The 25,690-nt window shown below is 54.3% G+C and overlaps 25 non-coding genes across 25 annotated transcripts; 11 read left to right on the top strand and 14 right to left on the bottom strand.

The window, feature by feature from the left end:
* Nucleotides 1-7: 7 nt before the first annotated feature.
* TRNAE-CUC (transfer RNA glutamic acid (anticodon CUC)) lies at nucleotides 8-79 on the bottom strand. The gene has a single exon. It is a non-coding gene; the product is annotated as a tRNA-Glu (tRNA).
* Nucleotides 80-973: 894 nt separating this feature from the next.
* On the top strand, nucleotides 974-1,056 carry TRNAL-UAA (transfer RNA leucine (anticodon UAA)). The gene has a single exon. It is a non-coding gene; the product is annotated as a tRNA-Leu (tRNA).
* A 904-nt stretch (nucleotides 1,057-1,960) lies between these two features.
* On the bottom strand, nucleotides 1,961-2,032 carry TRNAE-CUC (transfer RNA glutamic acid (anticodon CUC)). Its single transcript has one exon. It is a non-coding gene; the product is annotated as a tRNA-Glu (tRNA).
* Nucleotides 2,033-3,356: 1,324 nt separating this feature from the next.
* On the top strand, nucleotides 3,357-3,439 carry TRNAL-UAA (transfer RNA leucine (anticodon UAA)). The gene has a single exon. It is a non-coding gene; the product is annotated as a tRNA-Leu (tRNA).
* Nucleotides 3,440-4,343: 904 nt separating this feature from the next.
* On the bottom strand, nucleotides 4,344-4,415 carry TRNAE-CUC (transfer RNA glutamic acid (anticodon CUC)). Its single transcript has one exon. It is a non-coding gene; the product is annotated as a tRNA-Glu (tRNA).
* Nucleotides 4,416-5,705: 1,290 nt separating this feature from the next.
* Nucleotides 5,706-5,788, top strand: TRNAL-UAA (transfer RNA leucine (anticodon UAA)). The gene has a single exon. It is a non-coding gene; the product is annotated as a tRNA-Leu (tRNA).
* Nucleotides 5,789-6,692: 904 nt separating this feature from the next.
* On the bottom strand, nucleotides 6,693-6,764 carry TRNAE-CUC (transfer RNA glutamic acid (anticodon CUC)). Its single transcript has one exon. It is a non-coding gene; the product is annotated as a tRNA-Glu (tRNA).
* A 340-nt stretch (nucleotides 6,765-7,104) lies between these two features.
* TRNAE-CUC (transfer RNA glutamic acid (anticodon CUC)) lies at nucleotides 7,105-7,176 on the bottom strand. Its single transcript has one exon. It is a non-coding gene; the product is annotated as a tRNA-Glu (tRNA).
* An 894-nt stretch (nucleotides 7,177-8,070) lies between these two features.
* On the top strand, nucleotides 8,071-8,153 carry TRNAL-UAA (transfer RNA leucine (anticodon UAA)). The gene has a single exon. It is a non-coding gene; the product is annotated as a tRNA-Leu (tRNA).
* A 904-nt stretch (nucleotides 8,154-9,057) lies between these two features.
* Nucleotides 9,058-9,129, bottom strand: TRNAE-CUC (transfer RNA glutamic acid (anticodon CUC)). Its single transcript has one exon. It is a non-coding gene; the product is annotated as a tRNA-Glu (tRNA).
* Nucleotides 9,130-9,469: 340 nt separating this feature from the next.
* Nucleotides 9,470-9,541, bottom strand: TRNAE-CUC (transfer RNA glutamic acid (anticodon CUC)). Its single transcript has one exon. It is a non-coding gene; the product is annotated as a tRNA-Glu (tRNA).
* Nucleotides 9,542-10,447: 906 nt separating this feature from the next.
* Nucleotides 10,448-10,530, top strand: TRNAL-UAA (transfer RNA leucine (anticodon UAA)). The gene has a single exon. It is a non-coding gene; the product is annotated as a tRNA-Leu (tRNA).
* Nucleotides 10,531-11,434: 904 nt separating this feature from the next.
* Nucleotides 11,435-11,507, bottom strand: TRNAE-CUC (transfer RNA glutamic acid (anticodon CUC)). Its single transcript has one exon. It is a non-coding gene; the product is annotated as a tRNA-Glu (tRNA).
* Nucleotides 11,508-12,861: 1,354 nt separating this feature from the next.
* TRNAL-UAA (transfer RNA leucine (anticodon UAA)) lies at nucleotides 12,862-12,944 on the top strand. The gene has a single exon. It is a non-coding gene; the product is annotated as a tRNA-Leu (tRNA).
* A 904-nt stretch (nucleotides 12,945-13,848) lies between these two features.
* TRNAE-CUC (transfer RNA glutamic acid (anticodon CUC)) lies at nucleotides 13,849-13,920 on the bottom strand. Its single transcript has one exon. It is a non-coding gene; the product is annotated as a tRNA-Glu (tRNA).
* A 340-nt stretch (nucleotides 13,921-14,260) lies between these two features.
* Nucleotides 14,261-14,332, bottom strand: TRNAE-CUC (transfer RNA glutamic acid (anticodon CUC)). The gene has a single exon. It is a non-coding gene; the product is annotated as a tRNA-Glu (tRNA).
* An 898-nt stretch (nucleotides 14,333-15,230) lies between these two features.
* On the top strand, nucleotides 15,231-15,313 carry TRNAL-UAA (transfer RNA leucine (anticodon UAA)). The gene has a single exon. It is a non-coding gene; the product is annotated as a tRNA-Leu (tRNA).
* Nucleotides 15,314-16,611: 1,298 nt separating this feature from the next.
* Nucleotides 16,612-16,683, bottom strand: TRNAE-CUC (transfer RNA glutamic acid (anticodon CUC)). The gene has a single exon. It is a non-coding gene; the product is annotated as a tRNA-Glu (tRNA).
* An 894-nt stretch (nucleotides 16,684-17,577) lies between these two features.
* On the top strand, nucleotides 17,578-17,660 carry TRNAL-UAA (transfer RNA leucine (anticodon UAA)). Its single transcript has one exon. It is a non-coding gene; the product is annotated as a tRNA-Leu (tRNA).
* A 1,286-nt stretch (nucleotides 17,661-18,946) lies between these two features.
* Nucleotides 18,947-19,018, bottom strand: TRNAE-CUC (transfer RNA glutamic acid (anticodon CUC)). Its single transcript has one exon. It is a non-coding gene; the product is annotated as a tRNA-Glu (tRNA).
* A 902-nt stretch (nucleotides 19,019-19,920) lies between these two features.
* On the top strand, nucleotides 19,921-20,003 carry TRNAL-UAA (transfer RNA leucine (anticodon UAA)). The gene has a single exon. It is a non-coding gene; the product is annotated as a tRNA-Leu (tRNA).
* Nucleotides 20,004-21,310: 1,307 nt separating this feature from the next.
* Nucleotides 21,311-21,382, bottom strand: TRNAE-CUC (transfer RNA glutamic acid (anticodon CUC)). The gene has a single exon. It is a non-coding gene; the product is annotated as a tRNA-Glu (tRNA).
* Nucleotides 21,383-22,276: 894 nt separating this feature from the next.
* TRNAL-UAA (transfer RNA leucine (anticodon UAA)) lies at nucleotides 22,277-22,359 on the top strand. The gene has a single exon. It is a non-coding gene; the product is annotated as a tRNA-Leu (tRNA).
* Nucleotides 22,360-23,662: 1,303 nt separating this feature from the next.
* Nucleotides 23,663-23,734, bottom strand: TRNAE-CUC (transfer RNA glutamic acid (anticodon CUC)). The gene has a single exon. It is a non-coding gene; the product is annotated as a tRNA-Glu (tRNA).
* Nucleotides 23,735-24,628: 894 nt separating this feature from the next.
* Nucleotides 24,629-24,711, top strand: TRNAL-UAA (transfer RNA leucine (anticodon UAA)). The gene has a single exon. It is a non-coding gene; the product is annotated as a tRNA-Leu (tRNA).
* The last annotated feature ends 979 nt before the right edge of the window (nucleotides 24,712-25,690 follow it).

Here is a 25,690-nt window from a genome sequence, read left to right as displayed (position 1 = left end):
GAGCTCCTTCCCTGACCGGGAATCGAACCCGGGCTGTGGCGGTGAGAGCGCCGAATCCTAACCACTAGACCACCAGGGACGGTGGGTGCACCCCGTTGCGTGTCGCTCAGATGGTGGCGTCCGAGTCCAAAGGCTGAGGGCCTCTGCTACAATGGGCACCAGTGCCTGCAGGTCTTCGGGGGCCGTTTCTGCTAATAAATAAATAAAGAAAGAAATAAAGAAAGAAAGAAAGAAAGAAAACAAAAACACTTGTGATGGTCTGCGAAAAGGGGAGCTTAGAGATTGAAGACAGCATCACTTTGGGAACGTTTGCGCTTTCACTTCCAAGCGCTGATATTCCTGTCTTGCTCTCCTGAAAGGACAGCCTTCCTCGCTATGAGCTTTTGTGGGTCAGTGCTGAAGCTCCCCCTAGAGGCAGCCGCTGAAGATGCACACTCACAACTAACCCTCCTTAGGAGAACTGCTTCGTGGGAGAGCACGTTTATTAAAAGGCGGCAGGCCATGATTGCCTGCGAGACACAGCAGGGTTACCATGCAGAGTTCAAAGGGGGCTTTGCTTGTACAGCAAGTGCCGGAGGGCAAGAAGGGATGACATAGGAGCTGCCCTTTTTTCGGGCTCGCACACCAAGGCCTGCACCAGCCTTCGAGGCTCAGCCTGCCTCTGGACTGCCCTAGACCACCTTTACTCAAAGCACACACTCTGGTCGGGGACTCGAAGCCAGGCCCGTGGCAGTGAAAGCACCAAATCCTCACCACTAGGCCACCGGGGAAACGACTGCAGCACCCGGGAGGTTTCCGCAACCGTACTTGCAGTCAGCTGGAGGCTATTGTAATGCTGTTAAGTGAGAGACGTTTGCCGCTCGCAAGCCAATTCCATCCAACCTCCTGCAGGGGGCACTCTGGGCTGGTTTTCCACTTGTTCGCCTGCTGCTGAAACAGCAAAGATTCAATTCGAAGCCCTTTGCAGCAGCTCACCAGGATGGCCGAGTGGTTAAGGCGTTGGACTTAAGATCCAATGGACAAGTGTCCGCGTGGGTTCGAGCCCCACTCCTGGTACAGGTTTTTACTCTTCTTACCTAAATGCGGCAGCAGCTTCGCACAAGCCCTTTCCTGCTGTCTGTAGGCAGTGCCCCTACCTCAAAGCCCTGAGGCTTGAGTTCACCTGAAAAGAGCAACAAGGAATCGTTGCCCGTAGACTCTTTTCCTGGAAAACCTTTGCATTTTTGTACCATGTCCCTCGCATCCCAAGCTTAAGCCGCCAAAGTTGGCCGAGCTTGTGCAACCCCGCCAACAGCCCTACCACCCCAAAAGAAAATTGGGCAGGGATTCCCGCCTCCGCTTCCGAAACGGGCTTCCAAACGGGCGATGCCCTGACGGGTCAGCCAGTCACCGTCTAGGCCCGGTACACCCCTGTGAATAATAGAGCGTCCAACCTCAAATCAGGCTACAGGGCCCTTCAGCCCATAGAAGGAGAACCTGTCAACAAACGGGGCGAGGGCAATGCTCGGGCCCCTTGCGAAGCCTTTGCCAAGCTCCAAAGGCTGCACTTTCCCAGCAGACCACAGCTCTGTATGCAAATCAAGCAGCTACGACCCCTCCCTCCCCTGCTTTTCTCCTCCAAACCGGTACGCAACCATTTCTGCAGCCCTCTGCCCCAGGGTCCCGGGCAAGGTCTTGGTCTGATGAGGCTAGGGATGGTGGGCGAGCTCGGCTTTGGCAGGGCGACAGGACTAATATTTTCTCTACAGCTTTGGAAGAAAGAAAGCTTCCTTTTTGGGGCACAGGCCCACTTCTAGCGGCGACAGCTTCCGGTAAGGGACCATGCTGAAAAGATGCTTGGAGTTACCGCCAGGGGAGCCACGCCGCTATTGCCTGTGAGTGAAGCTACATTTGAAAGAAATATTTTTTGAGACGCAGTTGTTTGAATTTCTGTAAAAATGTCATTCAGTAAAAGACTCTCTTCCCTGACCGGGAATCGAACCCGGGCCGCGGCGGTGAGAGCGCCGAATCCTAACCACTAGACCACCAGGGAGACCGCTGGACAGCTCGGGAAGGCCGGGCAGTGGTGTCCGAGTGCACAATGCCTGCAGGTGCCTCAAAGGCCAGTCCATTGGGGGACTGGGAAGAGAGGGGGAGGGCCGAGCAGATAGGTTCTCTCCAGCGGTGAAAAAGGAAGCTGCCTTTTTTGCGTCAAGGGCAGTCTTTCCGCAGCGACAGGAGAATGAATGGGACTCTGCCATAAACACGTTTTGCGTCGCGCTGAGGGCACTTCCTCCATTTTGTGCACGCAAATCTGCATCTGGGAGCAAGATTTCCGGTCGCCAGTTAACTGCATTGCTGTAAATAAAAATGTCAGTTGTTAAAAGAGCTCCTTCCCTGACCGGGAATCGAACCCCGGCCGTGAGAGCGCCGAATCCTAACCACTAGACCACCAGGGACGGTGGGTGCACCCCGTTGCGTGTCGCTCAGATGGTGGCGTCCGAGTCCAGAGGCTGAGGGCCTCTGCTACAATGGGCACCAGTGCCTGCAGGTCTTCGGGGGCCGTTTCTGCTAATAAATAAATAAATAAATAAATAAATAAATAAATAAATAAAGAAAGAAAGAAAGAAAGAAAGAAAGAAAACAAAAACACTTGTGATGGTCTGCGAAAAGGGGAGCTTAGAGATTGAAGACAGCATCACTTTGGGAACGTTTGCGCTTTCACTTCCAAGCGCTGATATTCCTGTCTTGCTCTCCTGAAAGGACAGCCTTCCTCGCTATGAGCTTTTGTGGGTCAGTGCTGAAGCTCCCCCTAGAGGCTGCCGCTGAAGATGCACACTCACAACTAACCCTCCTTAGGAGAACTGCTTCGTGGGAGAGCACGTTTATTAAAAGGCGGCAGGCCATGATTGCCTGCGAGACACAGCAGGGTTACCATGCAGAGTTCAAAGGGGGCTTTGCTTGTACAGCAAGTGCCGGAGGGCAAGAAGGGATGACATAGGAGCTGCCCTTTTTTCGGGCTCGCACACCAAGGCCTGCACCAGCCTTCGAGGCTCAGCCTGCCTCTGGACTGCCCTAGACCACCTTTACTCAAAGCACACACTCTGGTCGGGGACTCGAAGCCAGGCCCGTGGCAGTGAAAGCACCAAATCCTCACCACTAGGCCACCGGGGAAACGACTGCAGCACCCGGGAGGTTTCCGCAACCGTACTTGCAGTCAGCTGGAGGCTATTGTAATGCTGTTAAGTGAGAGACGTTTGCCGCTCGCAAGCCAATTCCATCCAACCTCCTGCAGGGGGCACTCTGGGCTGGTTTTCCACTTGTTCGCCTGCTGCTGAAACAGCAAAGATTCAATTCGAAGCCCTTTGCAGCAGCTCACCAGGATGGCCGAGTGGTTAAGGCGTTGGACTTAAGATCCAATGGACAAGTGTCTGCGTGGGTTCGAGCCCCACTCCTGGTACAGGTTTTTACTCTTCTTACCTAAATGCGGCAGCAGCTTCGCACAAGCCCTTTCCTGCTGTCTGTAGGCAGTGCCCCTACCTCAAAGCCCTGAGGCTTGAGTTCACCTGAAAAGAGCAACAAGGAATCGTTGCCCGTAGACTCTTTTCCTGGAAAACCTTTGCATTTTTGTACCATGTCCCTCGCATCCCAAGCTTAAGCCGCCAAAGTTGGCAGAGCTTGTGCAACCCCGCCAACAGCCCTACCACCCCAAAAGAAAATTGGGCAGGGATTCCCGCCTCCGCTTCCGAAACGGGCTTCCAAACGGGCGATGCCCTGACGGGTCAGCCAGTCACCGTCTAGGCCCGGTACACCCCTGTGAATAATAGAGCGTCCAACCTCAAATCAGGCTACAGGGCCCTTCAGCCCATAGAAGGAGAACCTGTCAACAAACGGGGCGAGGGCAATGCTCGGGCCCCTTGCGAAGCCTTTGCCAAGCTCCAAAGGCTGCACTTTCCCAGCAGACCACAGCTCTGTATACAAATCAAGCAGCTACGACCCCTCCCTCCCCTGCTTTTCTCCTCCAAACCGGTACGCAACCATTTCTGCAGCCCTCTGCCCCAGGGTCCCGGGCAAGGTCTTGGTCTGATGAGGCTAGGGATGGTGGGCGAGCTCGGCTTTGGCAGGGCGACAGGACTAATATTTTCTCTACAGCTTTGGAAGAAAGAAAGCTTCCTTTTTGGGGCACAGGCCCACTTCTAGCGGCGACAGCTTCCGGTAAGGGACCATGCTGAAAAGATGCTTGGAGTTACCGCCAGGGGAGCCACGCCGCTATTGCCTGTGAGTGAAGCTACATTTGAAAGAAATATTTTTTGAGACGCAGTTGTTTGAATTTCTGTAAAAATGTCATTCAGTAAAAGCCTCTCTTCCCTGACCGGGAATCGAACCCGGGCCGCGGCGGTGAGAGCGCCGAATCCTAACCACTAGACCACCAGGGAGACCGCTGGACAGCTCGGGAAGGCCGGGCAGTGGTGTCCGAGTGCACAATGCCTGCAGGTGCCTCAAAGGCCAGTCCATTGGGGGACTGGGAAGAGAGGGGGAGGGCCGAGCAGATAGGTTCTCTCCAGCGGTGAAAAAGGAAGCTGCCTTTTTTGCGTCAAGGGCAGTCTTTCCGCAGCGACAGGAGAATGAATGGGACTCTGCCATAAACACGTTTTGCGTCGCGCTGAGGGCACTTCCTCCATTTTGTGCACGCAAATCTGCATCTGGGAGCAAGATTTCCGGTCGCCAGTTAACTGCATTGCTGTAAATAAAAATGTCAGTTGTTAAAAGAGCTCCTTCCCTGACCGGGAATCGAACCCGGGCCGCGGCGGTGACCACTAGACCACCAGGGACGGTGGGTGCACCCCGTTGCGTGTCGCTCAGATGGTGGCGTCCGAGTCCAAAGGCTGAGGGCCTCTGCTACAATGGGCACCAGTGCCTGCAGTTCTTCGGGGGCCGTTTCTGCTAATAAATAAAGAAATAAAGAAATAAAGAAAGAAAGAAAGAAAGAAAACAAAAACACTTGTGATGGTCTGCGAAAAGGGGAGCTTAGAGATTGAAGACAGCATCACTTTGGGAACGTTTGCGCTTTCACTTCCAAGCGCTGATATTCCTGTCTTGCTCTCCTGAAAGGACAGCCTTCCTCGCTATGAGCTTTTGTGGGTCAGTGCTGAAGCTCCCCCTAGAGGCTGCCGCTGAAGATGCACACTCACAACTAACCCTCCTTAGGAGAACTGCTTCGTGGGAGAGCACGTTTATTAAAAGGCGGCAGGCCATGATTGCCTGCGAGACACAGCAGGGTTACCATGCAGAGTTCAAAGGGGGCTTTGCTTGTACAGCAAGTGCCGGAGGGCAAGAAGGGATGACATAGGAGCTGCCCTTTTTTCGGGCTCGCACACCAAGGCCTGCACCAGCCTTCGAGGCTCAGCCTGCCTCTGGACTGCCCTAGACCACCTTTACTCAAAGCACACACTCTGGTCGGGGACTCGAAGCCAGGCCCGTGGCAGTGAAAGCACCAAATCCTCACCACTAGGCCACCGGGGAAACGACTGCAGCACCCGGGAGGTTTCCGCAACCGTACTTGCAGTCAGCTGGAGGCTATTGTAATGCTGTTAAGTGAGAGACGTTTGCCGCTCGCAAGCCAATTCCATCCAACCTCCTGCAGGGGGCACTCTGGGCTGGTTTTCCACTTGTTCGCCTGCTGCTGAAACAGCAAAGATTCAATTCGAAGCCCTTTGCAGCAGCTCACCAGGATGGCCGAGTGGTTAAGGCGTTGGACTTAAGATCCAATGGACAAGTGTCCGCGTGGGTTCGAGCCCCACTCCTGGTACAGGTTTTTACTCTTCTTACCTAAATGCGGCAGCAGCTTCGCACAAGCCCTTTCCTGCTGTCTGTAGGCAGTGCCCCTACCTCAAAGCCCTGAGGCTTGAGTTCACCTGAAAAGAGCAACAAGGAATCGTTGCCCGTAGACTCTTTTCCTGGAAAACCTTTGCATTTTTGTACCATGTCCCTCGCATCCCAAGCTTAAGCCGCCAAAGTTGGCAGAGCTTGTGCAACCCCGCCAACAGCCCTACCACCCCAAAAGAAAATTGGGCAGGGATTCCCGCCTCCGCTTCCGAAACGGGCTTCCAAACGGGCGATGCCCTGACGGGTCAGCCAGTCACCGTCTAGGCCCGGTACACCCCTGTGAATAATAGAGCGTCCAACCTCAAATCAGGCTACAGGGCCCTTCAGCCCATAGAAGGAGAACCTGTCAACAAACGGGGCGAGGGCAATGCTCGGGCCCCTTGCGAAGCCTTTGCCAAGCTCCAAAGGCTGCACTTTCCCAGCAGACCACAGCTCTGTATGCAAATCAAGCAGCTACGACCCCTCCCTCCCCTGCTTTTCTCCTCCAAACCGGTACGCAACCATTTCTGCAGCCCTCTGCCCCAGGGTCCCGGGCAAGGTCTTGGTCTGATGAGGCTAGGGATGGTGGGCGAGCTCGGCTTTGGCAGGGCGACAGGACTAATATTTTCTCTACAGCTTTGGAAGAAAGAAAGCTTCCTTTTTGGGGCACAGGCCCACTTCTAGCGGCGACAGCTTCCGGTAAGGGACCATGCTGAAAAGATGCTTGGAGTTACCGCCAGGGGAGCCACGCCGCTATTGCCTGTGAGTGAAGCTACATTTGAAAGAAATATTTTTTGAGACGCAGTTGTTTGAATTTCTGTAAAAATGTCATTCAGTAAAAGCCTCTCTTCCCTGACCGGGAATCGAACCCGGGCCGCGGCGGTGAGAGCGCTGAATCCTAACCACTAGACCACCAGGGAGACCGCTGGACAGCTCGGGAAGGCCGGGCAGTGGTGTCCGAGTGCACAATGCCTGCAGGTGCCTCAAAGGCCAGTCCATTGGGGGACTGGGAAGAGAGGGGGAGGGCCGAGCAGATAGGTTCTCTCCAGCGGTGAAAAAGGAAGCTGCCTTTTTTGCGTCAAGGGCAGTCTTTCCGCAGCGACAGGAGAATGAATGGGACTCTGCCATAAACACGTTTTGCGTCGCGCTGAGGGCACTTCCTCCATTTTGTGCACGCAAATCTGCATCTGGGAGCAAGATTTCCGGTCGCCAGTTAACTGCATTGCTGTAAATAAAAATGTCAGTTGTTAAAAGAGCTCCTTCCCTGACTGGGAATCGAACCCGGGCCGCGGCGGTGAGAGCGCCGAATCCTAACCACTAGACCACCAGGGACGGTGGGTGCACCCCGTTGCGTGTCGCTCAGATGGTGGCGTCCGAGTCCAAAGGCTGAGGGCCTCTGCTACAATGGGCACCAGTGCCTGCAGGTCTTCGGGGGCCGTTTCTGCTAATAAATAAAGAAATAAAGAAATAAAGAAAGAAAGAAAGAAAGAAAACAAAAACACTTGTGATGGTCTGCGAAAAGGGGAGCTTAGAGATTGAAGACAGCATCACTTTGGGAACGTTTGCGCTTTCACTTCCAAGCGCTGATATTCCTGTCTTGCTCTCCTGAAAGGACAGCCTTCCTCGCTATGAGCTTTTGTGGGTCAGTGCTGAAGCTCCCCCTAGAGGCTGCCGCTGAAGATGCACACTCACAACTAACCCTCCTTAGGAGAACTGCTTCGTGGGAGAGCACGTTTATTAAAAGGCGGCAGGCCATGATTGCCTGCGAGACACAGCAGGGTTACCATGCAGAGTTCAAAGGGGGCTTTGCTTGTACAGCAAGTGCCGGAGGGCAAGAAGGGATGACATAGGAGCTGCCCTTTTTTCGGGCTCGCACACCAAGGCCTGCACCAGCCTTCGAGGCTCAGCCTGCCTCTGGACTGCCCTAGACCACCTTTACTCAAAGCACACACTCTGGTCGGGGACTCGAAGCCAGGCCCGTGGCAGTGAAAGCACCAAATCCTCACCACTAGGCCACCGGGGAAACGACTGCAGCACCCGGGAGGTTTCCGCAACCGTACTTGCAGTCAGCTGGAGGCTATTGTAATGCTGTTAAGTGAGAGACGTTTGCCGCTCGCAAGCCAATTCCATCCAACCTCCTGCAGGGGGCACTCTGGGCTGGTTTTCCACTTGTTCGCCTGCTGCTGAAACAGCAAAGATTCAATTCGAAGCCCTTTGCAGCAGCTCACCAGGATGGCCGAGTGGTTAAGGCGTTGGACTTAAGATCCAATGGACAAGTGTCCGCGTGGGTTCGAGCCCCACTCCTGGTACAGGTTTTTACTCTTCTTACCTAAATGCGGCAGCAGCTTCGCACAAGCCCTTTCCTGCTGTCTGTAGGCAGTGCCCCTACCTCAAAGCCCTGAGGCTTGAGTTCACCTGAAAAGAGCAACAAGGAATCGTTGCCCGTAGACTCTTTTCCTGGAAAACCTTTGCATTTTTGTACCATGTCCCTCGCATCCCAAGCTTAAGCCGCCAAAGTTGGCAGAGCTTGTGCAACCCCGCCAACAGCCCTACCACCCCAAAAGAAAATTGGGCAGGGATTCCCGCCTCCGCTTCCGAAACGGGCTTCCAAACGGGCGATGCCCTGACGGGTCAGCCAGTCACCGTCTAGGCCCGGTACACCCCTGTGAATAATAGAGCGTCCAACCTCAAATCAGGCTACAGGGCCCTTCAGCCCATAGAAGGAGAACCTGTCAACAAACGGGGCGAGGGCAATGCTCGGGCCCCTTGCGAAGCCTTTGCCAAGCTCCAAAGGCTGCACTTTCCCAGCAGACCACAGCTCTGTATGCAAATCAAGCAGCTACGACCCCTCCCTCCCCTGCTTTTCTCCTCCAAACCGGTACGCAACCATTTCTGCAGCCCTCTGCCCCAGGGTCCCGGGCAAGGTCTTGGTCTGATGAGGCTAGGGATGGTGGGCGAGCTCGGCTTTGGCAGGGCGACAGGACTAATATTTTCTCTACAGCTTTGGAAGAAAGAAAGCTTCCTTTTTGGGGCACAGGCCCACTTCTAGCGGCGACAGCTTCCGGTAAGGGACCATGCTGAAAAGATGCTTGGAGTTACCGCCAGGGGAGCCACGCCGCTATTGCCTGTGAGTGAAGCTACATTTGAAAGAAATATTTTTTGAGACGCAGTTGTTTGAATTTCTGTAAAAATGTCATTCAGTAAAAGCCTCTCTTCCCTGACCGGGAATCGAACCCGGGCCGCGGCGGTGAGAGCGCCGAATCCTAACCACTAGACCACCAGGGAGACCGCTGGACAGCTCGGGAAGGCCGGGCAGTGGTGTCCGAGTGCACAATGCCTGCAGGTGCCTCAAAGGCCAGTCCATTGGGGGACTGGGAAGAGAGGGGGAGGGCCGAGCAGATAGGTTCTCTCCAGCGGTGAAAAAGGAAGCTGCCTTTTTTGCGTCAAGGGCAGTCTTTCCGCAGCGACAGGAGAATGAATGGGACTCTGCCATAAACACGTTTTGCGTCGCGCTGAGGGCACTTCCTCCATTTTGTGCACGCAAATCTGCATCTGGGAGCAAGATTTCCGGTCGCCAGTTAACTGCATTGCTGTAAATAAAAATGTCAGTTGTTAAAAGAGCTCCTTCCCTGACCGGGAATCGAACCCGGGCCGCGGCGGTGAGAGCGCCGAATCCTTACCACTAGACCACCAGGGACGGTGGGTGCACCCCGTTGCGTGTCGCTCAGATGGTGGCGTCCGAGTCCAGAGGCTGAGGGCCTCTGCTACAATGGGCACCAGTGCCTGCAGGTCTTCGGGGGCCGTTTCTGCTAATAAATAAATAAATAAATAAATAAAGAAATAAAGAAAGAAAGAAAGAAAGAAAGAAAACAAAAACACTTGTGATGGTCTGCGAAAAGGGGAGCTTAGAGATTGAAGACAGCATCACTTTGGGAACGTTTGCGCTTTCACTTCCAAGCGCTGATATTCCTGTCTTGCTCTCCTGAAAGGACAGCCTTCCTCGCTATGAGCTTTTGTGGGTCAGTGCTGAAGCTCCCCCTAGAGGCTGCCGCTGAAGATGCACACTCACAACTAACCCTCCTTAGGAGAACTGCTTCGTGGGAGAGCACGTTTATTAAAAGGCGGCAGGCCATGATTGCCTGCGAGACACAGCAGGGTTACCATGCAGAGTTCAAAGGGGGCTTTGCTTGTACAGCAAGTGCCGGAGGGCAAGAAGGGATGACATAGGAGCTGCCCTTTTTTCGGGCTCGCACACCAAGGCCTGCACCAGCCTTCGAGGCTCAGCCTGCCTCTGGACTGCCCTAGACCACCTTTACTCAAAGCACACACTCTGGTCGGGGACTCGAAGCCAGGCCCGTGGCAGTGAAAGCACCAAATCCTCACCACTAGGCCACCGGGGAAACGACTGCAGCACCCGGGAGGTTTCCGCAACCGTACTTGCAGTCAGCTGGAGGCTATTGTAATGCTGTTAAGTGAGAGACGTTTGCCGCTCGCAAGCCAATTCCATCCAACCTCCTGCAGGGGGCACTCTGGGCTGGTTTTCCACTTGTTCGCCTGCTGCTGAAACAGCAAAGATTCAATTCGAAGCCCTTTGCAGCAGCTCACCAGGATGGCCGAGTGGTTAAGGCGTTGGACTTAAGATCCAATGGACAAGTGTCTGCGTGGGTTCAAGCCCCACTCCTGGTACAGGTTTTTACTCTTCTTACCTAAATGCGGCAGCAGCTTCGCACAAGCCCTTTCCTGCTGTCTGTAGGCAGTGCCCCTACCTCAAAGCCCTGAGGCTTGAGTTCACCTGAAAAGAGCAACAAGGAATCGTTGCCCGTAGACTCTTTTCCTGGAAAACCTTTGCATTTTTGTACCATGTCCCTCGCATCCCAAGCTTAAGCCGCCAAAGTTGGCAGAGCTTGTGCAACCCCGCCAACAGCCCTACCACCCCAAAAGAAAATTGGGCAGGGATTCCCGCCTCCGCTTCCGAAACGGGCTTCCAAACGGGCGATGCCCTGACGGGTCAGCCAGTCACCGTCTAGGCCCGGTACACCCCTGTGAATAATAGAGCGTCCAACCTCAAATCAGGCTACAGGGCCCTTCAGCCCATAGAAGGAGAACCTGTCAACAAACGGGGCGAGGGCAATGCTCGGGCCCCTTGCAAAGCCTTTGCCAAGCTCCAAAGGCTGCACTTTCCCAGCAGACCACAGCTCTGTATGCAAATCAAGCAGCTACGACCCCTCCCTCCCCTGCTTTTCTCCTCCAAACCGGTACGCAACCATTTCTGCAGCCCTCTGCCCCAGGGTCCCGGGCAAGGTCTTGGTCTGATGAGGCTAGGGATGGTGGGCGAGCTCGGCTTTGGCAGGGCGACAGGACTAATATTTTCTCTACAGCTTTGGAAGAAAGAAAGCTTCCTTTTTGGGGCACAGGCCCACTTCTAGCGGCGACAGCTTCCGGTAAGGGACCATGCTGAAAAGATGCTTGGAGTTACCGCCAGGGGAGCCACGCCGCTATTGCCTGTGAGTGAAGCTACATTTGAAAGAAATATTTTTTGAGACGCAGTTGTTTGAATTTCTGTAAAAATGTCATTCAGTAAAAGCCTCTCTTCCCTGACCGGGAATCGAACCCGGGCCGCGGCGGGTGAGAGCGCCGAATCCTAACCACTAGACCACCAGGGAGACCGCTGGATAGCTCGGGAAGGCCGGGCAGTGGTGTCCGAGTGCACAATGCCTGCAGGTGCCTCAAAGGCCAGTCCATTGGGGGACTGGGAAGAGAGGGGGAGGGCCGAGCAGATAGGTTCTCTCCAGCGGTGAAAAAGGAAGCTGCCTTTTTTGCGTCAAGGGCAGTCTTTCCGCAGCGACAGGAGAATGAATGGGACTCTGCCATAAACACGTTTTGCGTCGCGCTGAGGGCACTTCCTCCATTTTGTGCACGCAAATCTGCATCTGGGAGCAAAATTTCCGGTCGCCAGTTAACTGCATTGCTGTAAATAAAAATGTCAGTTGTTAAAAGAGCTCCTTCTCTGACCGGGAATCGAACCCGGGGTGAGAGCGCCGAATCCTAACCACTAGACCACCAGGGACGGTGGGTGCACCCTGTTGCGTGTCGCTCAGATGGTGGCGTCCGAGTCCAAAGGCTGAGGGCCTCTGCTACAATGGGCACCAGTGCCTGCAGGTCTTCGGGGGCCGTTTCTGCTAATAAAGAAAGAAAGAAAGAAAGAAAGAAAGAAAGAAAGAAAGAAAGAAAGAAAGAAAGAAAGAAAGAAAGAAAGAAAGAAAGAAAGAAAGAAAGAAAGAAAACAAAAACACTTGTGATGGTCTGCGAAAAGGGGAGCTTAGAGATTGAAGACAGCATCACTTTGGGAACGTTTGCGCTTTCACTTCCAAGCGCTGATATTCCTGTCTTGCTCTCCTGAAAGGACAGCCTTCCTCGCTATGAGCTTTTGTGGGTCAGTGCTGAAGCTCCCCCTAGAGGCTGCCGCTGAAGATGCACACTCACAACTAACCCTCCTTAGGAGAACTGCTTCGTGGGAGAGCACGTTTATTAAAAGGCGGCAGGCCATGATTGCCTGCGAGACACAGCAGGGTTACCATGCAGAGTTCAAAGGGGGCTTTGCTTGTACAGCAAGTGCCGGAGGGCAAGAAGGGATGACATAGGAGCTGCCCTTTTTTCGGGCTCGCACACCAAGGCCTGCACCAGCCTTCGAGGCTCAGCCTGCCTCTGGACTGCCCTAGACCACCTTTACTCAAAGCACACACTCTGGTCGGGGACTCGAAGCCAGGCCCGTGGCAGTGAAAGCACCAAATCCTCACCACTAGGCCACCGGGGAAACGACTGCAGCACCCGGGAGGTTTCCGCAACCGTACTTGCAGTCAGCTGGAGGCTATTGAAATGCTGTTAAGTGAGAGACGTTTGCCGCTCGCAAGCCAATTCCATCCAACCTCCTGCAGGGGGCACTCTGGGCTGGTTTTCCACTTGTTCGCCTGCTGCTGAAACAGCAAAGATTCAATTCGAAGCCCTTTGCAGCAGCTCACCAGGATGGCCGAGTGGTTAAGGCATTGGACTTAAGATCCAATGGACAAGTGTCCGCGTGGGTTCGAGCCCCACTCCTGGTACAGGTTTTTACTCTTCTTACCTAAATGCGGCAGCAGCTTCGCACAAGCCCTTTCCTGCTGTCTGTAGGCAGTGCCCCTACCTCAAAGCCCTGAGGCTTGAGTTCACCTGAAAAGAGCAACAAGGAATCGTTGCCCGTAGACTCTTTTCCTGGAAAACCTTTGCATTTTTGTACCATGTCCCTCGCATCCCAAGCTTAAGCCGCCAAAGTTGGCAGAGCTTGTGCAACCGCGCCAACAGCCCTACCACCCCAAAAGAAAATTGGGCAGGGATTCCCGCCTCCGCTTCCGAAACGGGCTTCCAAACGGGCGATGCCCTGACGGGTCAGCCAGTCACCGTCTAGGCCCGGTACACCCCTGTGAATAATAGAGCGTCCAACCTCAAATCAGGCTACAGGGCCCTTCAGCCCATAGAAGGAGAACCTGTCAACAAACGGGGCGAGGGCAATGCTCGGGCCCCTTGCGAAGCCTTTGCCAAGCTCCAAAGGCTGCACTTTCCCAGCAGACCACAGCTCTGTATGCAAATCAAGCAGCTACGACCCCTCCCTCCCCTGCTTTTCTCCTCCAAACCGGTACGCAACCATTTCTGCAGCCCTCTGCCCCAGGGTCCCGGGCAAGGTCTTGGTCTGATGAGGCTAGGGATGGTGGGCGAGCTCGGCTTTGGCAGGGCGACAGGACTAATATTTTCTCTACAGCTTTGGAAGAAAGAAAGCTTCCTTTTTGGGGCACAGGCCCACTTCTAGCGGCGACAGCTTCCGGTAAGGGACCATGCTGAAAAGATGCTTGGAGTTACCGCCAGGGGAGCCACGCCGCTATTGCCTGTGAGTGAAGCTACATTTGAAAGAAATATTTTTTGAGACGCAGTTGTTTGAATTTCTGTAAAAATGTCATTCAGTAAAAGCCTCTCTTCCCTGACCGGGAATCGAACCCGGGCCGCGGCGGTGAGAGCGCCGAATCCTAACCACTAGACCACCAGGGAGACCGCTGGACAGCTCGGGAAGGCCGGGCAGTGGTGTCCGAGTGCACAATGCCTGCAGGTGCCTCAAAGGCCAGTCCATTGGGGGACTGGGAAGAGAGGGGGAGGGCCGAGCAGATAGGTTCTCTCCAGCGGTGAAAAAGGAAGCTGCCTTTTTTGCGTCAAGGGCAGTCTTTCCGCAGCGACAGGAGAATGAATGGGACTCTGCCATAAACACGTTTTGCGTCGCGCTGAGGGCACTTCCTCCATTTTGTGCACGCAAATCTGCATCTGGGAGCAAGATTTCCGGTCGCCAGTTAACTGCATTGCTGTAAATAAAAATGTCAGTTGTTAAAAGAGCTCCTTCCCTGACCGGGAATCGAACCCGGGCCGCGGCGGTGAGAGCACCGAATCCTAACCACTAGACCACCAGGGACGGTGGGTGCACCCCGTTGCGTGTCGCTCAGATGGTGGCGTCCGAGTCCAAAGGCTGAGGGCCTCTGCTACAATGGGCACCAGTGCCTGCAGGTCTTCGGGGGCCGTTTCTGCTAATAAATAAATAAATAAATAAATAAATAAAGAAAGAAAGAAAGAAAGAAAACAAAAACACTTGTGATGGTCTGCGAAAAGGGGAGCTTAGAGATTGAAGACAGCATCACTTTGGGAACGTTTGCGCTTTCACTTCCAAGCGCTGATATTCCTGTCTTGCTCTCCTGAAAGGACAGCCTTCCTCGCTATGAGCTTTTGTGGGTCAGTGCTGAAGCTCCCCCTAGAGGCTGCCGCTGAAGATGCACACTCACAACTAACCCTCCTTAGGAGAACTGCTTCGTGGGAGAGCACGTTTATTAAAAGGCGGCAGGCCATGATTGCCTGCGAGACACAGCAGGGTTACCATGCAGAGTTCAAAGGGGGCTTTGCTTGTACAGCAAGTGCCGGAGGGCAAGAAGGGATGACATAGGAGCTGCCCTTTTTTCGGGCTCGCACACCAAGGCCTGCACCAGCCTTCGAGGCTCAGCCTGCCTCTGGACTGCCCTAGACCACCTTTACTCAAAGCACACACTCTGGTCGGGGACTCGAAGCCAGGCCCGTGGCAGTGAAAGCACCAAATCCTCACCACTAGGCCACCGGGGAAACGACTGCAGCACCCGGGAGGTTTCCGCAACCGTACTTGCAGTCAGCTGGAGGCTATTGTAATGCTGTTAAGTGAGAGACGTTTGCCGCTCGCAAGCCAATTCCATCCAACCTCGTGCAGGGGGCACGCTGGGCTGGTTTTCCACTTGTTCGCCTGCTGCTGAAACAGCAAAGATTCAATTCGAAGCCCTTTGCAGCAGCTCACCAGGATGGCCGAGTGGTTAAGGCGTTGGACTTAAGATCCAATGGACAAGTGTCCGCGTGGGTTCGAGCCCCACTCCTGGTACAGGTTTTTACTCTTCTTACCTAAATGCGGCAGCAGCTTCGCACAAGCCCTTTCCTGCTGTCTGTAGGCAGTGCCCCTACCTCAAAGCCCTGAGGCTTGAGTTCACCTGAAAAGAGCAACAAGGAATCGTTGCCCGTAGACTCTTTTCCTGGAAAACCTTTGCATTTTTGTACCATGTCCCTCGCATCCCAAGCTTAAGCCGCCAAAGTTGGCAGAGCTTGTGCAACCCCGCCAACAGCCCTACCACCCCAAAAGAAAATTGGGCAGGGATTCCCGCCTCCGCTTCCGAAACGGGCTTCCAAACGGGCGATGCCCTGACGGGTCAGCCAGTCACCGTCTAGGCCCGGTACACCCCTGTGAATAATAGAGCGTCCAACCTCAAATCAGGCTACAGGGCCCTTCAGCCCATAGAAGGAGAACCTGTCAACAAACGGGGCGAGGGCAATGCTCGGGCCCCTTGCGAAGCCTTTGCCAAGCTCCAAAGGCTGCACTTTCCCAGCAGACCACAGCTCTGTATGCAAATCAAGCAGCTACGACCCCTCCCTCCCCTGCTTTTCTCCTCCAAACCGGTACGCAACCATTTCTGCAGCCCTCTGCCCCAGGGTCCCGGGCAAGGTCTTGGTCTGATGAGGCTAGGGATGGTGGGCGAGCTCGGCTTTGGCAGGGCGACAGGACTAATATTTTCTCTACAGCTTTGGAAGAAAGAAAGCTTCCTTTTTGGGGCACAGGCCCACTTCTAGCGGCGACAGCTTCCGGTAAGGGACCATGCTGAAAAGATGCTTGGAGTTACCGCCAGGGGAGCCACGCCGCTATTGCCTGTGAGTGAAGCTACATTTGAAAGAAATATTTTTTGAGACGCAGTTGTTTGAATTTCTGTAAAAATGTCATTCAGTAAAAGCCTCTCTTCCCTGACCGGGAATCGAACCCGGGCGAATCCTAACCACTAGACCACCAGGGAGACCGCTGGACAGCTCGGGAAGGCCGGGCAGTGGTGTCCGAGTGCACAATGCCTGCAGGTGCCTCAAAGGCCAGTCCATTGGGGGACTGGGAAGAGAGGGGGAGGGCCGAGCAGATAGGTTCTCTCCAGCGGTGAAAAAGGAAGCTGCCTTTTTTGCGTCAAGGGCAGTCTTTCCGCAGCGACAGGAGAATGAATGGGACTCTGCCATAAACACGTTTTGCGTCGCGCTGAGGGCACTTCCTCCATTTTGTGCACGCAAATCTGCATCTGGGAGCAAGATTTCCGGTCGCCAGTTAACTGCATTGCTGTAAATAAAAATGTCAGTTGTTAAAAGAGCTCCTTCCCTGACCGGGAATCGAACCCGGGCCGCGGCGGTGAGAGCCCCGAATCCTAACCACTAGACCACCAGGGACGGTGGGTGCACCCCGTTGCGTGTCGCTCAGATGGTGGCGTCCGAGTCCAAAGGCTGAGGGCCTCTGCTACAATGGGCACCAGTGCCTGCAGGTCTTCGGGGGCCGTTTCTGCTAATAAATAAATAAATAAAGAAATAAAGAAAGAAAGAAAGAAAGAAAACAAAAACACTTGTGATGGTCTGCGAAAAGGGGAGCTTAGAGATTGAAGACAGCATCACTTTGGGAACGTTTGCGCTTTCACTTCCAAGCGCTGATATTCCTGTCTTGCTCTCCTGAAAGGACAGCCTTCCTCGCTATGAGCTTTTGTGGGTCAGTGCTGAAGCTCCCCCTAGAGGCTGCCGCTGAAGATGCACACTCACAACTAACCCTCCTTAGGAGAACTGCTTCGTGGGAGAGCACGTTTATTAAAAGGCGGCAGGCCATGATTGCCTGCAAGACACAGCAGGGTTACCATGCAGAGTTCAAAGGGGGCTTTGCTTGTACAGCAAGTGCCGGAGGGCAAGAAGGGATGACATAGGAGCTGCCCTTTTTTCGGGCTCGCACACCAAGGCCTGCACCAGCCTTCGAGGCTCAGCCTGCCTCTGGACTGCCCTAGACCACCTTTACTCAAAGCACACACTCTGGTCGGGGACTCGAAGCCAGGCCCGTGGCAGTGAAAGCACCAAATCCTCACCACTAGGCCACCGGGGAAACGACTGCAGCACCCGGGAGGTTTCCACAACCGTACTTGCAGTCAGCTGGAGGCTATTGTAATGCTGTTAAGTGAGAGACGTTTGCCGCTCGCAAGCCAATTCCATCCAACCTCGTGCAGGGGGCACTCTGGGCTGGTTTTCCACTTGTTCGCCTGCTGCTGAAACAGCAAAGATTCAATTCGAAGCCCTTTGCAGCAGCTCACCAGGATGGCCGAGTGGTTAAGGCGTTGGACTTAAGATCCAATGGACAAGTGTCCGCGTGGGTTCGAGCCCCACTCCTGGTACAGGTTTTTACTCTTCTTACCTAAATGCGGCAGCAGCTTCGCACAAGCCCTTTCCTGCTGTCTGTAGGCAGTGCCCCTACCTCAAAGCCCTGAGGCTTGAGTTCACCTGAAAAGAGCAACAAGGAATCGTTGCCCGTAGACTCTTTTCCTGGAAAACCTTTGCATTTTTGTACCATGTCCCTCGCATCCCAAGCTTAAGCCGCCAAAGTTGGCAGAGCTTGTGCAACCCCGCCAACAGCCCTACCACCCCAAAAGAAAATTGGGCAGGGATTCCCGCCTCCGCTTCCGAAACGGGCTTCCAAACGGGCGATGCCCTGACGGGTCAGCCAGTCACCGTCTAGGCCCGGTACACCCCTGTGAATAATAGAGCGTCCAACCTCAAATCAGGCTACAGGGCCCTTCAGCCCATAGAAGGAGAACCTGTCAACAAACGGGGCGAGGGCAATGCTCGGGCCCCTTGCGAAGCCTTTGCCAAGCTCCAAAGGCTGCACTTTCCCAGCAGACCACAGCTCTGTATGCAAATCAAGCAGCTACGACCCCTCCCTCCCCTGCTTTTCTCCTCCAAACCGGTACGCAACCATTTCTGCAGCCCTCTGCCCCAGGGTCCCGGGCAAGGTCTTGGTCTGATGAGGCTAGGGATGGTGGGCGAGCTCGGCTTTGGCAGGGCGACAGGACTAATATTTTCTCTACAGCTTTGGAAGAAAGAAAGCTTCCTTTTTGGGGCACAGGCCCACTTCTAGCAGCGACAGCTTCCGGTAAGGGACCATGCTGAAAAGATGCTTGGAGTTACCGCCAGGGGAGCCACGCCGCTATTGCCTGTGAGTGAAGCTACATTTGAAAGAAATATTTTTTGAGACGCAGTTGTTTGAATTTCTGTAAAAATGTCATTCAGTAAAAGCCTCTCTTCCCTGACCGGGAATCGAACCCGGGCCGAGACCACCAGGGAGACCGCTGGACAGCTCGGGAAGGCCGGGCAGTGGTGTCCGAGTGCACAATGCCTGCAGGTGCCTCAAAGGCCAGTCCATTGGGGGACTGGGAAGAGAGGGGGAGGGCCGAGCAGATAGGTTCTCTCCAGCGGTGAAAAAGGAAGCTGCCTTTTTTGCGTCAAGTGCAGTCTTTCCGCAGCGACAGGAGAATGAATGGGACTCTGCCATAAACACGTTTTGCGTCGCGCTGAGGGCACTTCCTCCATTTTGTGCACGCAAATCTGCATCTGGGAGCAAGATTTCCGGTCGCCAGTTAACTGCATTGCTGTAAATAAAAATGTCAGTTGTTAAAAGAGCTCCTTCCCTGACCGGGAATCGAACCCGGGCCGCCGCGGTGAGAGCGCCGAATCCTAACCACTAGACCACCAGGGACGGTGGGTGCACCCCGTTGCGTGTCGCTCAGATGGTGGCGTCCGAGTCCAGAGGCTGAGGGCCTCTGCTACAATGGGCACCAGTGCCTGCAGGTCTTCGGGGGCCGTTTCTGCTAATAAATAAATAAATAAATAAATAAAGAAATAAAGAAAGAAAGAAAGAAAGAAAACAAAAACACTTGTGATGGTCTGCGAAAAGGGGAGCTTAGAGATTGAAGACAGCATCACTTTGGGAACGTTTGCGCTTTCACTTCCAAGCGCTGATATTCCTGTCTTGCTCTCCTGAAAGGACAGCCTTCCTCGCTATGAGCTTTTGTGGGTCAGTGCTGAAGCTCCCCCTAGAGGCTGCCGCTGAAGATGCACACTCACAACTAACCCTCCTTAGGAGAACTGCTTCGTGGGAGAGCACGTTTATTAAAAGGCGGCAGGCCATGATTGCCTGCGAGACACAGCAGGGTTACCATGCAGAGTTCAAAGGGGGCTTTGCTTGTACAGCAAGTGCCGGAGGGCAAGAAGGGATGACATAGGAGCTGCCCTTTTTTCGGGCTCGCACACCAAGGCCTGCACCAGCCTTCGAGGCTCAGCCTGCCTCTGGACTGCCCTAGACCACCTTTACTCAAAGCACACACTCTGGTCGGGGACTCGAAGCCAGGCCCGTGGCAGTGAAAGCACCAAATCCTCACCACTAGGCCACCGGGGAAACGACTGCAGCACCCGGGAGGTTTCCACAACCGTACTTGCAGTCAGCTGGAGGCTATTGTAATGCTGTTAAGTGAGAGACGTTTGCCGCTCGCAAGCCAATTCCATCCAACCTCGTGCAGGGGGCACTCTGGGCTGGTTTTCCACTTGTTCGCCTGCTGCTGAAACAGCAAAGATTCAATTCGAAGCCCTTTGCAGCAGCTCACCAGGATGGCCGAGTGGTTAAGGCGTTGGACTTAAGATCCAATGGACAAGTGTCCGCGTGGGTTCGAGCCCCACTCCTGGTACAGGTTTTTACTCTTCTTACCTAAATGCGGCAGCAGCTTCGCACAAGCCCTTTCCTGCTGTCTGTAGGCAGTGCCCCTACCTCAAAGCCCTGAGGCTTGAGTTCACCTGAAAAGAGCAACAAGGAATCGTTGCCCGTAGACTCTTTTCCTGGAAAACCTTTGCATTTTTGTACCATGTCCCTCGCATCCCAAGCTTAAGCCGCCAAAGTTGGCAGAGCTTGTGCAACCCCGCCAACAGCCCTACCACCCCAAAAGAAAATTGGGCAGGGATTCCCGCCTCCGCTTCCGAAACGGGCTTCCAAACGGGCGATGCCCTGACGGGTCAGCCAGTCACCGTCTAGGCCCGGTACACCCCTGTGAATAATAGAGCGTCCAACCTCAAATCAGGCTACAGGGCCCTTCAGCCCATAGAAGGAGAACCTGTCAACAAACGGGGCGAGGGCAATGCTCGGGCCCCTTGCGAAGCCTTTGCCAAGCTCCAAAGGCTGCACTTTCCCAGCAGACCACAGCTCTGTATGCAAATCAAGCAGCTACGACCCCTCCCTCCCCTGCTTTTCTCCTCCAAACCGGTACGCAACCATTTCTGCAGCCCTCTGCCCCAGGGTCCCGGGCAAGGTCTTGGTCTGATGAGGCTAGGGATGGTGGGCGAGCTCGGCTTTGGCAGGGCGACAGGACTAATATTTTCTCTACAGCTTTGGAAGAAAGAAAGCTTCCTTTTTGGGGCACAGGCCCACTTCTAGCGGCGACAGCTTCCGGTAAGGGACCATGCTGAAAAGATGCTTGGAGTTACCGCCAGGGGAGCCACGCCGCTATTGCCTGTGAGTGAAGCTACATTTGAAAGAAATATTTTTTGAGACGCAGTTGTTTGAATTTCTGTAAAAATGTCATTCAGTAAAAGCCTCTCTTCCCTGACCGGGAATCGAACCCGGGCCGCGGCGCCGAATCCTAACCACTAGACCACCAGGGAGACCGCTGGATAGCTCGGGAAGGCCGGGCAGTGGTGTCCGAGTGCACAATGCCTGCAGGTGCCTCAAAGGCCAGTCCATTGGGGGACTGGGAAGAGAGGGGGAGGGCCGAGCAGATAGGTTCTCTCCAGCGGTGAAAAAGGAAGCTGCCTTTTTTGCGTCAAGGGCAGTCTTTCCGCAGCGACAGGAGAATGAATGGGACTCTGCCATAAACACGTTTTGCGTCGCGCTGAGGGCACTTCCTCCATTTTGTGCACGCAAATCTGCATCTGGGAGCAAGATTTCCGGTCGCCAGTTAACTGCATTGCTGTAAATAAAAATGTCAGTTGTTAAAAGAGCTCCTTCCCTGACCGGGAATCGAACCCGGGCCGCGGCGGTGAGAGCGCCGAATCCTAACCACTAGACCACCAGGGACGGTGGGTGCACCCTGTTGCGTGTCGCTCAGATGGTGGCGTCCGAGTCCAAAGGCTGAGGGCCTCTGCTACAATGGGCACCAGTGCCTGCAGGTCTTCGGGGGCCGTTTCTGCTAATAAATAAATAAATAAAGAAAGAAATAAAGAAAGAAAGAAAGAAAACAAAAACACTTGTGATGGTCTGCGAAAAGGGGAGCTTAGAGATTGAAGACAGCATCACTTTGGGAACGTTTGCGCTTTCACTTCCAAGCGCTGATATTCCTGTCTTGCTCTCCTGAAAGGACAGCCTTCCTCGCTATGAGCTTTTGTGGGTCAGTGCTGAAGCTCCCCCTAGAGGCTGCCGCTGAAGATGCACACTCACAACTAACCCTCCTTAGGAGAACTGCTTCGTGGGAGAGCACGTTTATTAAAAGGCGGCAGGCCATGATTGCCTGCGAGACACAGCAGGGTTACCATGCAGAGTTCAAAGGGGGCTTTGCTTGTACAGCAAGTGCCGGAGGGCAAGAAGGGATGACATAGGAGCTGCCCTTTTTTCGGGCTCGCACACCAAGGCCTGCACCAGCCTTCGAGGCTCAGCCTGCCTCTGGACTGCCCTAGACCACCTTTACTCAAAACACACACTCTGGTCGGGGACTCGAAGCCAGGCCCGTGGCAGTGAAAGCACCAAATCCTCACTACTAGGCCACCGGGGAAACGACTGCAGCACCCGGGAGGTTTCCGCAACCGTACTTGCAGTCAGCTGGAGGCTATTGAAATGCTGTTAAGTGAGAGACGTTTGCCGCTCGCAAGCCAATTCCATCCAACCTCCTACAGGGGGCACTCTGGGCTGGTTTTCCACTTGTTCGCCTGCTGCTGAAACAGCAAAGATTCAATTCGAAGCCCTTTGCAGCAGCTCACCAGGATGGCCGAGTGGTTAAGGCGTTGGACTTAAGATCCAATGGACAAGTGTCCGCGTGGGTTCGAGCCCCACTCCTGGTACAGGTTTTTACTCTTCTTACCTAAATGCGGCAGCAGCTTCGCACAAGCCCTTTCCTGCTGTCTGTAGGCAGTGCCCCTACCTCAAAGCCCTGAGGCTTGAGTTCACCTGAAAAGAGCAACAAGGAATCGTTGCCCGTAGACTCTTTTCCTGGAAAACCTTTGCATTTTTGTACCATGTCCCTCGCATCCCAAGCTTAAGCCGCCAAAGTTGGCAGAGCTTGTGCAACCGCGCCAACAGCCCTACCACCCCAAAAGAAAATTGGGCAGGGATTCCCGCCTCCGCTTCCGAAACGGGCTTCCAAACGGGCGATGCCCTGACGGGTCAGCCAGTCACCGTCTAGGCCCGGTACACCCCTGTGAATAATAGAGCGTCCAACCTCAAATCAGGCTACAGGGCCCTTCAGCCCATAGAAGGAGAACCTGTCAACAAACGGGGCAAGGGCAATGCTCGGGCCCCTTGCGAAGCCTTTGCCAAGCTCCAAAGGCTGCACTTTCCCAGCAGACCACAGCTCTGTATGCAAATCAAGCAGCTACGACCCCTCCCTCCCCTGCTTTTCTCCTCCAAACCGGTACGCAACCATTTCTGCAGCCCTCTGCCCCAGGGTCCCGGGCAAGGTCTTGGTCTGATGAGGCTAGGGATGGTGGGCGAGCTCGGCTTTGGCAGGGCGACAGGACTAATATTTTCTCTACAGCTTTGGAAGAAAGAAAGCTTCCTTTTTGGGGCACAGGCCCACTTCTAGCGGCGACAGCTTCCGGTAAGGGACCATGCTGAAAAGATGCTTGGAGTTACCGCCAGGGGAGCCACGCCGCTATTGCCTGTGAGTGAAGCTACATTTGAAAGAAATATTTTTTGAGACGCAGTTGTTTGAATTTCTGTAAAAATGTCATTCAGTAAAAGCCTCTCTTCCCTGACCGGGAATCGAACCCGGGCCGCGGCGGTCCTAACCACTAGACCACCAGGGAGACCGCTGGACAGCTCGGGAAGGCCGGGCAGTGGTGTCCGAGTGCACAATGCCTGCAGGTGCCTCAAAGGCCAGTCCATTGGGGGACTGGGAAGAGAGGGGGAGGGCCGAGCAGATAGGTTCTCTCCAGCGGTGAAAAAGGAAGCTGCCTTTTTTGCGTCAAGGGCAGTCTTTCCGCAGCGACAGGAGAATGAATGGGACTCTGCCATAAACACGTTTTGCGTCGCGCTGAGGGCACTTCCTCCATTTTGTGCACGCAAATCTGCATCTGGGAGCAAGATTTCCGGTCGCCAGTTAACTGCATTGCTGTAAATAAAAATGTCAGTTGTTAAAAGAGCTCCTTCCCTGACCGGGAATCGAACCCGGGCCGCGGCGGTGAGAGCGCCGAATCCTAACCACTAGACCACCAGGGACGGTGGGTGCACCCCGTTGCGTGTCGCTCAGATGGTGGCGTCCGAGTCCAAAGGCTGAGGGCCTCTGCTACAATGGGCACCAGTGCCTGCAGGTCTTCGGGGGCCGTTTCTGCTAATAAATAAATAAATAAAGAAATAAAGAAAGAAAGAAAGAAAGAAAACAAAAACACTTGTGATGGTCTGCGAAAAGGGGAGCTTAGAGATTGAAGACAGCATCACTTTGGGAACGTTTGCGCTTTCACTTCCAAGCGCTGATATTCCTGTCTTGCTCTCCTGAAAGGACAGCCTTCCTCGCTATGAGCTTTTGTGGGTCAGTGCTGAAGCTCCCCCTAGAGGCTGCCGCTGAAGATGCACACTCACAACTAACCCTCCTTAGGAGAACTGCTTCGTGGGAGAGCACGTTTATTAAAAGGCGGCAGGCCATGATTGCCTGCGAGACACAGCAGGGTTACCATGCAGAGTTCAAAGGGGGCTTTGCTTGTACAGCAAGTGCCGGAGGGCAAGAAGGGATGACATAGGAGCTGCCCTTTTTTCGGGCTCGCACACCAAGGCCTGCACCAGCCTTCGAGGCTCAGCCTGCCTCTGGACTGCCCTAGACCACCTTTACTCAAAACACACACTCTGGTCGGGGACTCGAAGCCAGGCCCGTGGCAGTGAAAGCACCAAATCCTCACTACTAGGCCACCGGGGAAACGACTGCAGCACCCGGGAGGTTTCCGCAACCGTACTTGCAGTCAGCTGGAGGCTATTGAAATGCTGTTAAGTGAGAGACGTTTGCCGCTCGCAAGCCAATTCCATCCAACCTCCTACAGGGGGCACTCTGGGCTGGTTTTCCACTTGTTCGCCTGCTGCTGAAACAGCAAAGATTCAATTCGAAGCCCTTTGCAGCAGCTCACCAGGATGGCCGAGTGGTTAAGGCGTTGGACTTAAGATCCAATGGACAAGTGTCCGCGTGGGTTCGAGCCCCACTCCTGGTACAGGTTTTTACTCTTCTTACCTAAATGCGGCAGCAGCTTCGCACAAGCCCTTTCCTGCTGTCTGTAGGCAGTGCCCCTACCTCAAAGCCCTGAGGCTTGAGTTCACCTGAAAAGAGCAACAAGGAATCGTTGCCCGTAGACTCTTTTCCTGGAAAACCTTTGCATTTTTGTACCATGTCCCTCGCATCCCAAGCTTAAGCCGCCAAAGTTGGCAGAGCTTGTGCAACCCCGCCAACAGCCCTACCACCCCAAAAGAAAATTGGGCAGGGATTCCCGCCTCCGCTTCCGAAACGGGCTTCCAAACGGGCGATGCCCTGACGGGTCAGCCAGTCACCGTCTAGGCCCGGTACACCCCTGTGAATAATAGAGCGTCCAACCTCAAATCAGGCTACAGGGCCCTTCAGCCCATAGAAGGAGAACCTGTCAACAAACGGGGCGAGGGCAATGCTCGGGCCCCTTGCGAAGCCTTTGCCAAGCTCCAAAGGCTGCACTTTCCCAGCAGACCACAGCTCTGTATGCAAATCAAGCAGCTACGACCCCTCCCTCCCCTGCTTTTCTCCTCCAAACCGGTACGCAACCATTTCTGCAGCCCTCTGCCCCAGGGTCCCGGGCAAGGTCTTGGTCTGATGAGGCTAGGGATGGTGGGCGAGCTCGGCTTTGGCAGGGCGACAGGACTAATATTTTCTCTACAGCTTTGGAAGAAAGAAAGCTTCCTTTTTGGGGCACAGGCCCACTTCTAGCGGCGACAGCTTCCGGTAAGGGACCATGCTGAAAAGATGCTTGGAGTTACCGCCAGGGGAGCCACGCCGCTATTGCCTGTGAGTGAAGCTACATTTGAAAGAAATATTTTTTGAGACGCAGTTGTTTGAATTTCTGTAAAAATGTCATTCAGTAAAAGCCTCTCTTCCCTGACCGGGAATCGAACCCGGGCCGCGGCGCCGAATCCTAACCACTAGACCACCAGGGAGACCGCTGGATA

Source organism: Ambystoma mexicanum, chromosome 5p (assembly GCF_040938575.1).
Source record: "Ambystoma mexicanum isolate Mex_15411 chromosome 5p, UKY_AmexF1_1, whole genome shotgun sequence".
NCBI classification, from domain to species: Eukaryota; Metazoa; Chordata; class Amphibia; order Caudata; family Ambystomatidae; genus Ambystoma; species Ambystoma mexicanum.
This window is presented reverse-complemented; position numbering and strand designations above follow the sequence as displayed.